A 9,633-nucleotide genomic window follows, 5' to 3' on the forward strand; every position below is an offset into this window, starting at 1 on the left:
GTTTAAATCTGTATTGTGGCACTCAAAAGCACCTTAGCACAGAATAAGCCAGGGATTAGCAGGAAATCAGAGCACTGGTTAGAGATCAGAGGTTAAGAGGAGGGTGGGGAGAAGATAAGTCACCATCAGAGGATGCAGTAAACTGCTCACAAATGACGTAGGTGCACTACTCAGTACTCTACTGCACTGCTTTGAATAAAAAGTCGAGGGCAAGGGGAGGACAATTCGAATAGAACCGTGATTACTGATTAAAGTAAAGTTGAGTCACAGGAAAAAACAAGGTGCCATGGCCTTACCAACGATTTTTTAGACCTCGCTGGATAGCAGATTTGACACTTTAAAACAAATATTGCTGACTTAGGAGTTTGACATATGATTGCTAATTGTTAGAATTTAGCGGTAAGCTATAAACAGAAGAGTCAATGCCAGGGGCTGCAACTGTCAATGTTTAGTCAATGACAGGGCCAGCCCAGCAATAACGGATTCAAAGCCTCATCTCAACACCATATTCGCCAATGTGACACTCCCCGTTTTCGACCTTACATTCCATGGACAGCTGGTCGCAAAGCTTATTAAGTGTAGTCGACGAAAATGCATCGCTTCGTATGCGTTGAAGCAGATCCGTACAGTATGCGTTGAACATTATAACTATTATAATGCCCATGTAAATGACTATAGCTGAGCACTAAAACAATTAAAATGTCGGATGGTTGTGCAATACGTTTTGTCTTCTAGCATTTAAACACAAAGCAGTGCTTCTATAAAAAGAATGACATCGTATTTGAAAGCTGCAGAGTATTTCAAAGCCTCCCAGAACGATATAACCAAAGGCCATAGCATGGCTTAACAGCATTCTATTGACCACAAATGGGTTGTCATTGGATGGCCTCAGCATTTTATAACCTAAGACTCGATGTGACCGCACAGCCAACAGGGTTTTATTACTACGAACGGCTGACCAGTGGCCATAACAGATAAAATACCCCGGGCCGGGTTTTCTGTGACACGAAACATCCGACACACTTTATCAGACTGTTGACGGTTAACTTATCTCAACATTGGATAACATTTTGAAATGTGACACAAATTTGACAGATGACACGCACTGCAACATTCAAAGCAAAACACGTATAAACATTTTCTTCAAAAGTATGTTCTATATCATATTAGAGCCGTCGTGATATCAGAAATAAAACAAGGACATCAAAAGCACACACAGTCATAAATGCATCCACGCAGTCTTGTCATCTGGCTTTGTCCCCTCCTAAAAACAGCAGCTGCACGATCAGACCACAAACACTGTCCCAGACTGACCAACTCAACATCTGGTCAGACCTTCTCGCTCGGCTGACGTCGGGTAAATCGCTCCGAGTCGGCCGATCCGGCCGCCTGGAAAAATGTCACGCCCGCACTATTCCGATGTGGTTTGTTTGGTGAGTTCACTGTGGCGTGCAGTGACGCGACGGAGACGAATTTCCAGCTATACAGGCGTGGTGATTTTAACCGGACACGTCTGGCGCTCGAGAAGTTTGTTGGTGAGAGGAGTAGTTCGGTACTTGCTGGGAATCAACACAGGGTATATGTTAGATCGAATTGCATTCATTCAAAGTTGGAGCATTTTAGAAGCCTATGTTTATAATGTACCTATTCTCATTTTCAGCAATGAGCATTCATGTACTGAGGAAGACGTAGATTACAATGTTGACATCAATATTTTTCACTATGCGCAACAATCTTCAACTGTATCACATCAGTTACGGTAGATATATGCTAGATATATTTTGGTCTGGCACGATTAAGACCTTCCTCTAACACAGGATTTTTTCCGGTATGTAGCTTCCACGGTCGTGATATGGTGCTTTCCTTGGACGAACAACCCAGCAACCACTCCGTTACTTTTCTATAGCCTTTTGTGCCGTCTTTAAGAGTTTTGCGTGTTCAGGGATCCCGGCACTTTTATATCATTCGTGTATGACTGTATGTTCATGTTCAATGCATGCTGAGACACAAAATGAACACAATTGATGTTCCAGATACATGGATCATTCAGATTGTGATGATCAAATGATCAACATTTCATCGGTCCTAAATTCACACTTCGTTTTCACGCAGTAGACTTATTACACGCAGCCGATTAATTCCAATCAATCGGTAACTTTCATCCTCACTCAAAGCCCAGGTTCGCTTCAAGCACATTCCATCGTCGTCGCTTCGCTCTCCGCAACCCATCTTATTTGTATTCTTGTATGCACCTTCACAAATGCGTGGTGCACTCCGCTAGTGCAGATCGTAAGTAAGAACGCGTGTTCTTCCCCGGAAGACTTGCGCATAGTGCAGTTGAGCGGAGCCGTCCCGACTTCCGGCATGGAAGTGTATACGACTGGGGGCTGGATTGTTCTGGTATGTAGCTTCCACGGTCGTGCTTTGGTGCTTTGCTTGGACGAACAACTCGGCAACCACTCCGTTACCACTTACCACCCTGTAGCTTTTTGTGCCGTTTTTAAGAGTTTTGCGTGTTCAGGGATCCCGGCACATTTACATCATTCGTGTATGTTAATGTTCATTGCATGTCATCATCATCCGTAGAAAAAGCGATGTTCTCAAATTGCACTTAAATTACATCATTTTAATAATACCTGCGTTACAAATGCAATTAAGTAGCCTAAAACCGCTTTATTTCCTCTCGAAGCCACAGAGCCACATCGCGGTGGTTTCTCCCTTCTCCCTGCCGAGCCGCTGACTGCCCTCTCATCTCGTGACATCTGACCTCTCCACCACTTCTCACCGCTCCTCGCCGTTTCTCACAGTGGTGAGTTCGCTCTGCTGCAACCCTCGCAGATAGGGAGTGTTGCGCAATGCATCGCCATGTACTAGAGCGGGCGCCTTGTGGCCGGAACCCCAGCTGTGCAAGCGCTGTCTGCTGACAAGATAGCTGCATACGCAGTAATTTAGGATGGAAGTTGACTTGGTACCCGCTTGTTGAAAACAACGAAGGTGGCTCAAAATAACGACGGCAGTAACTAGTTGGATATTGCGTTGAGCCAGCAGCCAATTTACCAGGAAAATCGCTTAACCACTTACGTATGAATGCTGGATAGTTCCGACATTTAAGTATGTTGCGTTATAAAATTGGATTTAAAGACACTATGTAATCCTTCACTTAAAAAAATCAAAATTCGTGCTACCCCTGTTGACGAACTTACGAAATGAATATCAGTGAATTCATGTCCCATACAAGGCCTCTCCACCGGTAGCCAATTTCCCGTCATCCTATCTCTTCCTGTTCAAAATCAGCCATCGAACGCGCCGTTATCCTACCGTCGAACAGATCTGACTTGCTGATTGGTTGCCAGCATTAGCATTAGCAGCGGCAGCGGCAGTGGCGGCGCAGCAGCGGCCAGGGCGGCGCCTCCACATTCATACAAACATTATAGCATCGTGCTGAGTCGGCTATCGACAAACAGGGTGATATTTCATCACAGAATGGGAGGAACAGTCGTAGCCAAGAGCCTAAGTGCGGACCGTGTCCATCGGATTTTCATAAGGAAGACATTTATATACTAGAGTGTATTTACGTTGTACCTGGGCGTTGTGCTAAAGTGGTTTCATAGACTCGGCTAAAGGCAGGCTTGTTTTGGTGAGACGGCATCGTAATTCCGCACATGCAGTTGCGGAGGTCTATACGACTCCATATCTAGACTCCTAGACTCAACTTAGCGAATCAGCTATATCACTGGGGCATTATTGTGTATGGAACGTATGTGCTGTTCTCTAAAAGTCGACCACCGCAGTTCAGTTTTTACTGTGTTGTCCACTCAGTGATTTGACCCGGGGTGTAGTGCTCTACTTTTGGAGCGGATGCATGACTGCTTAGAAAGTCAGCGATCAGTCGTCAGCAATAGTTTGTACCAGTTCATTTCCCATCATATCATTACTCAGATTATAATTATCATATCTCAGCCTCTCTGACGTTCGAACTCTCTCAATCCGTTCGGACATTGCATTTATCATTTGACCTCGTGTCATGCCTATAGTTAGGCATGAATATAAGCGATTAATTCTATGTTTGGTCACGAGATAGATAAAAAGCATGATGCTATTACATCGTAAAATCATGTTTGCATTGTATGATATATGGGACGTTAAATGCTACGTACGGAAGTGCAGCTGCGCTGTTCTACTGTGTTTGGCATCCATCCATTCCGATGCAACATACAACAGTGAAGTGGGCACATGACATCGTAAATCATTGAAGTGTATTGTATCAAGGGATATCAGATGGGTAACGTGGACCCACAACTATGCCTGGCCTCAGACACAAGAAAATGAACATCCCCTCTCTGGCACCTGCTCTCTTCTAGAGTTGGTCCCTTTGGGCAGCTTGTCCGCACCGTTCACTGCACATTGTTGAAAATATAAGCAGCCTCGAGTTCAGGAAGTGAGGCCAGGATAATTGTTTTTTTCTTGGTATCGCTAGTTATGTAACGAAAACAATGTAGAAAAAGTGATCTACGCTTAGGCTGGCTATTATCTTTGTCCTAGTTAAGCATTGCCACATTCTTTAGTGCATTATATGCGGCCCAACAAATAGCTCCGTAAAAAACGATGCACGGAAGCGGTTGAATTATATCATAAGTCGTGCATGAATCACATCAGCAATTACATGGACACAATGACGATGCGTAATCATAGGGTCCCTCTCGTGCAGTGACCCACATTCAGCTGGTCACCCTGAGGTCGCATAGCGGCTTGGGATCTTCTGGCATCGCGGTATCATCTGGCAACTTCGCTGGCCATCTGGTGTTCGATTCCATCGCGATTCCGTCGGGGCACCGCGGCCCGGTCTGCATTTGTCCGAGCCGCTATCTTGATGGCCATGTAAATGGTGCGCTATGGGGGCTATCCGAGACACCAGATTGGGAGGTCTACGATCGCCTCCCCCCGCCCCCTCCCGACCCCTCTGGGCCGCAGGGAGTGGGGGTCGCAAAATCCACCGCCATTGTATTTTGGCTCTTGGCAGGGACCAGCCGAAGCATTTTCAAATGGATGAATCAATGATTGTAATGAGCCTGAATTTGTTTGAGCTATAGCTAGTAATAGGAGGGTTTAGCTACACGTAATACATGTATGTACTTCTGGCACCATTACCTCATTGCAAGACATATCAGCATCCCATTTCAGAAACAAACCTGACAAAAAAGCACTCGAACAATGTTTTAGCAAAGGTGACAGTTTCTAATTCTGGCGGCCTGACCTCCCCTTTCTATGTTAATAATCTGTCCGCTCGATGAATTAAGTCAGCCAGTTGTGAACTACTCAATGAACCCAACAGTGATCGACGATTTAAATGACTCAGTCTGAGACCCCTGTGCGACAGATACGATGTCTGTCAGTGAGTTGAATTTTTCGACAGGCAATCGGCGTAGCTCGGTGATTGATTGAGAAAGTTGCGCGCTGACCTATAGGCAGCGAAGTTTCCCTTTTGATGCTGAGCTGTGACAGGTGCCGATTAAGTTTTATGGCTTGCTGTTCGAATTAGAAGTAGAGTGTCTTCATTTCTGTGTATGATCCTAGAGCGTTTCACTTTGCACATATTTCTTTTAATGGCATGACGCAAACACACATGAATACTATCATGAAATGTACCATGTATTATGCATAAAAGTGAACAGTTTCAGGCTGTAGCAGCACCACCCTTCAAACAATGCACGTTCAATATTACGCAGAGCTAACTAACTAGAGACTAGAGACGTGCACTATACAAGTCTTTCGCTACAGACATCCACAAGCATACACAGAATAAGAACTTATGCTCGTATAAATCAAAGTTGAAATGTCGTATACATAGCCTACGGTGTTTCACTAGGCAGGCTGCTTTCACCCACCACCGCACTTCGAACATCTTCGTGCTCGTGCCAGGTCGTCTGTAAATTGCACCACTTTAAACGTCACATTGTATCATATTAAGGCATAATTTATAATCGCTGTATGTGCGTATGTATGTCATTCGCTGTAGCACAGTTTATTTGCTCGGCAATTTCTGGTATACGTATAGGATGTAGAAAATGAAGGATGTCTTGAGCTATATGACCTCACTCGAGCTGTAAGTATGTCGAGATCCCTTATTAGTATGAAGTCAGCTTACAACAGCTATGTAACAAGATATGTCATTCGAAAGAAGAAACAGCTGTCAAAATTACATTAGGAGTGTTACATTCGTTATGAAGCAAACAGCACATGCCAAGAAACTTTAACTGCCACCGAGACCCTTTTTGAACTCCACATTAGCAAATATTCTCCGCATTTCTGAGAAAAAGCAGATTGTGCATTGAATATTGACATGCACGCATCACTGCAAAATGCAGCATCCCCGCAACTTGGCTGCAGATTTTCGATGATTTACAGAGCCGCTCGACAATTAGAAGGGTGCACGTCAGAATAGCTAGTGACATTTGAGCTAGTGACTTTTGAACTAGTACAAAACAGCTAGTGCCTCAAAACAGCTAGTGACAAAACAGCTAGCGTCAAAATAGCTAGTGAAGCAAAATAGCTAGTGCTTAGAAACAGCTAGTGACAAAACAGCTAGCGTCAAAGTAGCTAGTGAAGCATAAAGAGCTAGTGCCTCAAGACAGCTAGTGACGAAATAGCTATCGTCAAAATAGCAATTTCGTTGGACCTCCGTTCCCTTCCCATTCACTTCGCTTCAAAAATGCAAGATAGCTATGACTGTAAATATGTATTTCCCGCGATATGCCATCTCTTTAACCCTCGCCCGCACATGGGGGGGGGGTTGCCACCCCCCCCCCCAGGTAGACTTTCTGCTCTGCACTTAACATTTTTAGAGCTATAAGAAGGCTGACTTTTCGTATAGCTGCTCCTCTATCCTTTTTTGATGTCCACTGAAAATTTCAAGTTTCTGTGACTTTTGGTTTCGGAGATATGACCTTGTTTTTCAGGTCATGTTATGACCCAAATGGCCAATTCTCGACATCTTGCGTTGGCTATGGGCCTTGTGAGCTTTTGACACCTTGATTTCGGCCTTTTTTTACCAGTCTTACCTCCCACCTATATCATGGAACATGTTGTTTTACGATGTTCAGATGTCAAGGTCAAGGTCAAGGTCAACCTAGGTCATCTAAGATAATTGCGTTTTAGGCAAGCGGAATTTACTTTTTGTGAAGTTTTTTGACTGCATTTTTGGTAAAAGCTTCTCAGATCATGATTTCATGTAATATGGACACATAAACAATCGGTGCACACATCAGTATACACACAGACACACACAGACATACAAACACATATAATTGACCTTGACCTAACTTGACCTGAAATGACCTCAGCAGCAAAAACCTGGTCGGGTAGTGTGACAAAGAGGTTCTAGCTGGCTTGGCACCAGAAAACGGCATCGTCATCGGTATATGATAAGCAGCGCACTTGATATCAAACGGCGACCCAAAACAGCAACATTTTTTAGTTTGACCTGATCTGGAAGGTCAATGACTGACCTGAGAAGGTAAAACTGGGTATCATTGGATTTGTCTCTTCCCAAAGAATCTTTTTGGTCTTTACCGCTAAGCTCTAGCTCCAACAGGAACGAAATGGCGCAGGGGGGGGTGTGGCAACCCCCCCCCCCCATGTGCGTTCTAGGATGGCATGGATAAATGGATGATATGGCATATGGCAGGATAGGATGGATGGAAAATGGCATGTGCGGGCGAGGGTTAATTCCCCGGTGCCCCGCTTCTAATTTGTTGTTTGTCTTAGGGATCCCGTCCTCTGCCCTCCTAGCATTCCAAATAATTTTGTCAAACTACGGTGCTCTTCTGCTCCTTCTACCCGTGGGGACTCTTCGTCGGGAAAGAATCTATAATAGCTGCTCTACGAATAAGCTATTTTGCTTATTAGCTATTAGTCGACGCTAGCGATTTCTATAGCCTAGCTATAATGAAGCACTAGCTATTTTGCTCTACTAGCCATATTGACGCTAGCTGTTTAGACACTAGCTGATTTAATGCACTAGCTATTTTGCATTACTAGCTATTTTTGGCGCTAGCTGTGTTGTCACTAGCTGTTTTGAAGCACTAGCTCTTTTGTACTACCTCAAAAGTCACTAGCTCAATAGTCACTAGCTGTTTTGACGTGGACCCATCAATTAGAAACACCAGTGCTTTTCAGGAGCAGGAAACCATAATCATATGTCGCTCAACCGCGTTCAATATCTTATCCAGCTTGTTAGAACTGATAGCTTTTTCGACCACCATTTGGAACAATACTTCCGCATGAAAAATCTCAAACGCCGAGACCTTCAAATACATCCAAACAGATGCAGAACGTCGGCCGTCTTATCCATTTACTCGTCTACAATAATCTACCCCTCTGCCACTGAGTCTCAGTTTCCGCTGTGTGGATCCCACCGTATCCCACCGTATCCCCAGCAGTTTCCACACGGGAGGACTCCCTACCAATTAACGGCGCCCACACTGATAGTGGCTCCGGGGGACTTGGGGAAGGGGAGGGGGGAGGGATGATCTGGCGACGGCCACGACAAATACGCTGGCAACGAGCCAAGTCGTCCCAAAGGCTCCGCTTTCTGCTTGCCAAGAGATCGGTGATGGCTACTGATCAGCGACTGCAGTTGCACATAACATCCACTAAAAATATTTGCATACGATTTTTACCTATCGCCCGGCACATTAAACTCCACAGTCTAAGTATGTTCACTACCTAGTTGTAATGCTAACTACCTAGCACGAATAATAACTTTGCGCGCACCAAAAAGACCAGTATTTTAAGAAATAGCTTTGAATGATTATTTTAGATCTTCGGTTGCTCAGATGGATGATTTAAAATAAAATGGGCTTGGCCTTTGGGTAAAAGAAAATGAGACGACATAGCTTCCGCGTCGACTAAGTGCCATGGCTGTCCCATGAAAGTAATAAAATACAATACGGCCCTCGTATCCTTGCCAGTAAATTTCTTACCCTGACCAAGTATCCAACAAAAGGGTACTTAGTTAGCCTTAACAGCACCATTCTAAGCAGAAATCTGGTCGCTACACGCGCGATTCTCCTAAACTCCAAATGCAGTAAAGTCCTGGAAGCGACATACCGGGTGGCCCAGAAAAAACGTTCCGAAGTTTGGAGGCCTATATATCAAATTCGAGTACAAATAACGAGCCAAAATTTTCATCAAGTTTGCGTCATTTCCTTGCGCATTGGTATGCCAAATTATAACACTATACCATCATTTTCAAGCTGGGAATCTTGAGTTGAATTAAGCAAGACGTTTTTGCTTTTTTTGCCGATGTCAAACGATAGTGATGATTGGGTTAGACGTCCCATGTTATTAAAAAGAATAGAAAATAGAGCACGTGAATGAAACCAACACGTATGTTTTTATTTTAAATATTTTTGTCTCACTTATGTGCCAAATATTCAAATACTGAGCCAAATATGGTGCTCATGGATGCCATTCGTTTCAACATCAAATCATGTTTCGAGCAGGAGTGGCACGGTGCATGGATTACTGCTGATTACCCATCTTTCAGTAGATCAAACAGTAAATCGACCGGATAAGGAAAACAAACTAAAGCAGACTGGTTCCTGTGCCAGAAAACCACAAAATAGCTTATGA

The sequence above is a fragment of the Amphibalanus amphitrite genome, unplaced genomic scaffold (assembly GCF_019059575.1).
Source record: "Amphibalanus amphitrite isolate SeventyFive unplaced genomic scaffold, NRLGWU_Aamphi_draft 001897F_arrow, whole genome shotgun sequence".
In the NCBI taxonomy this organism is placed as follows: Eukaryota; Metazoa; Arthropoda; class Thecostraca; order Balanomorpha; family Balanidae; genus Amphibalanus; species Amphibalanus amphitrite.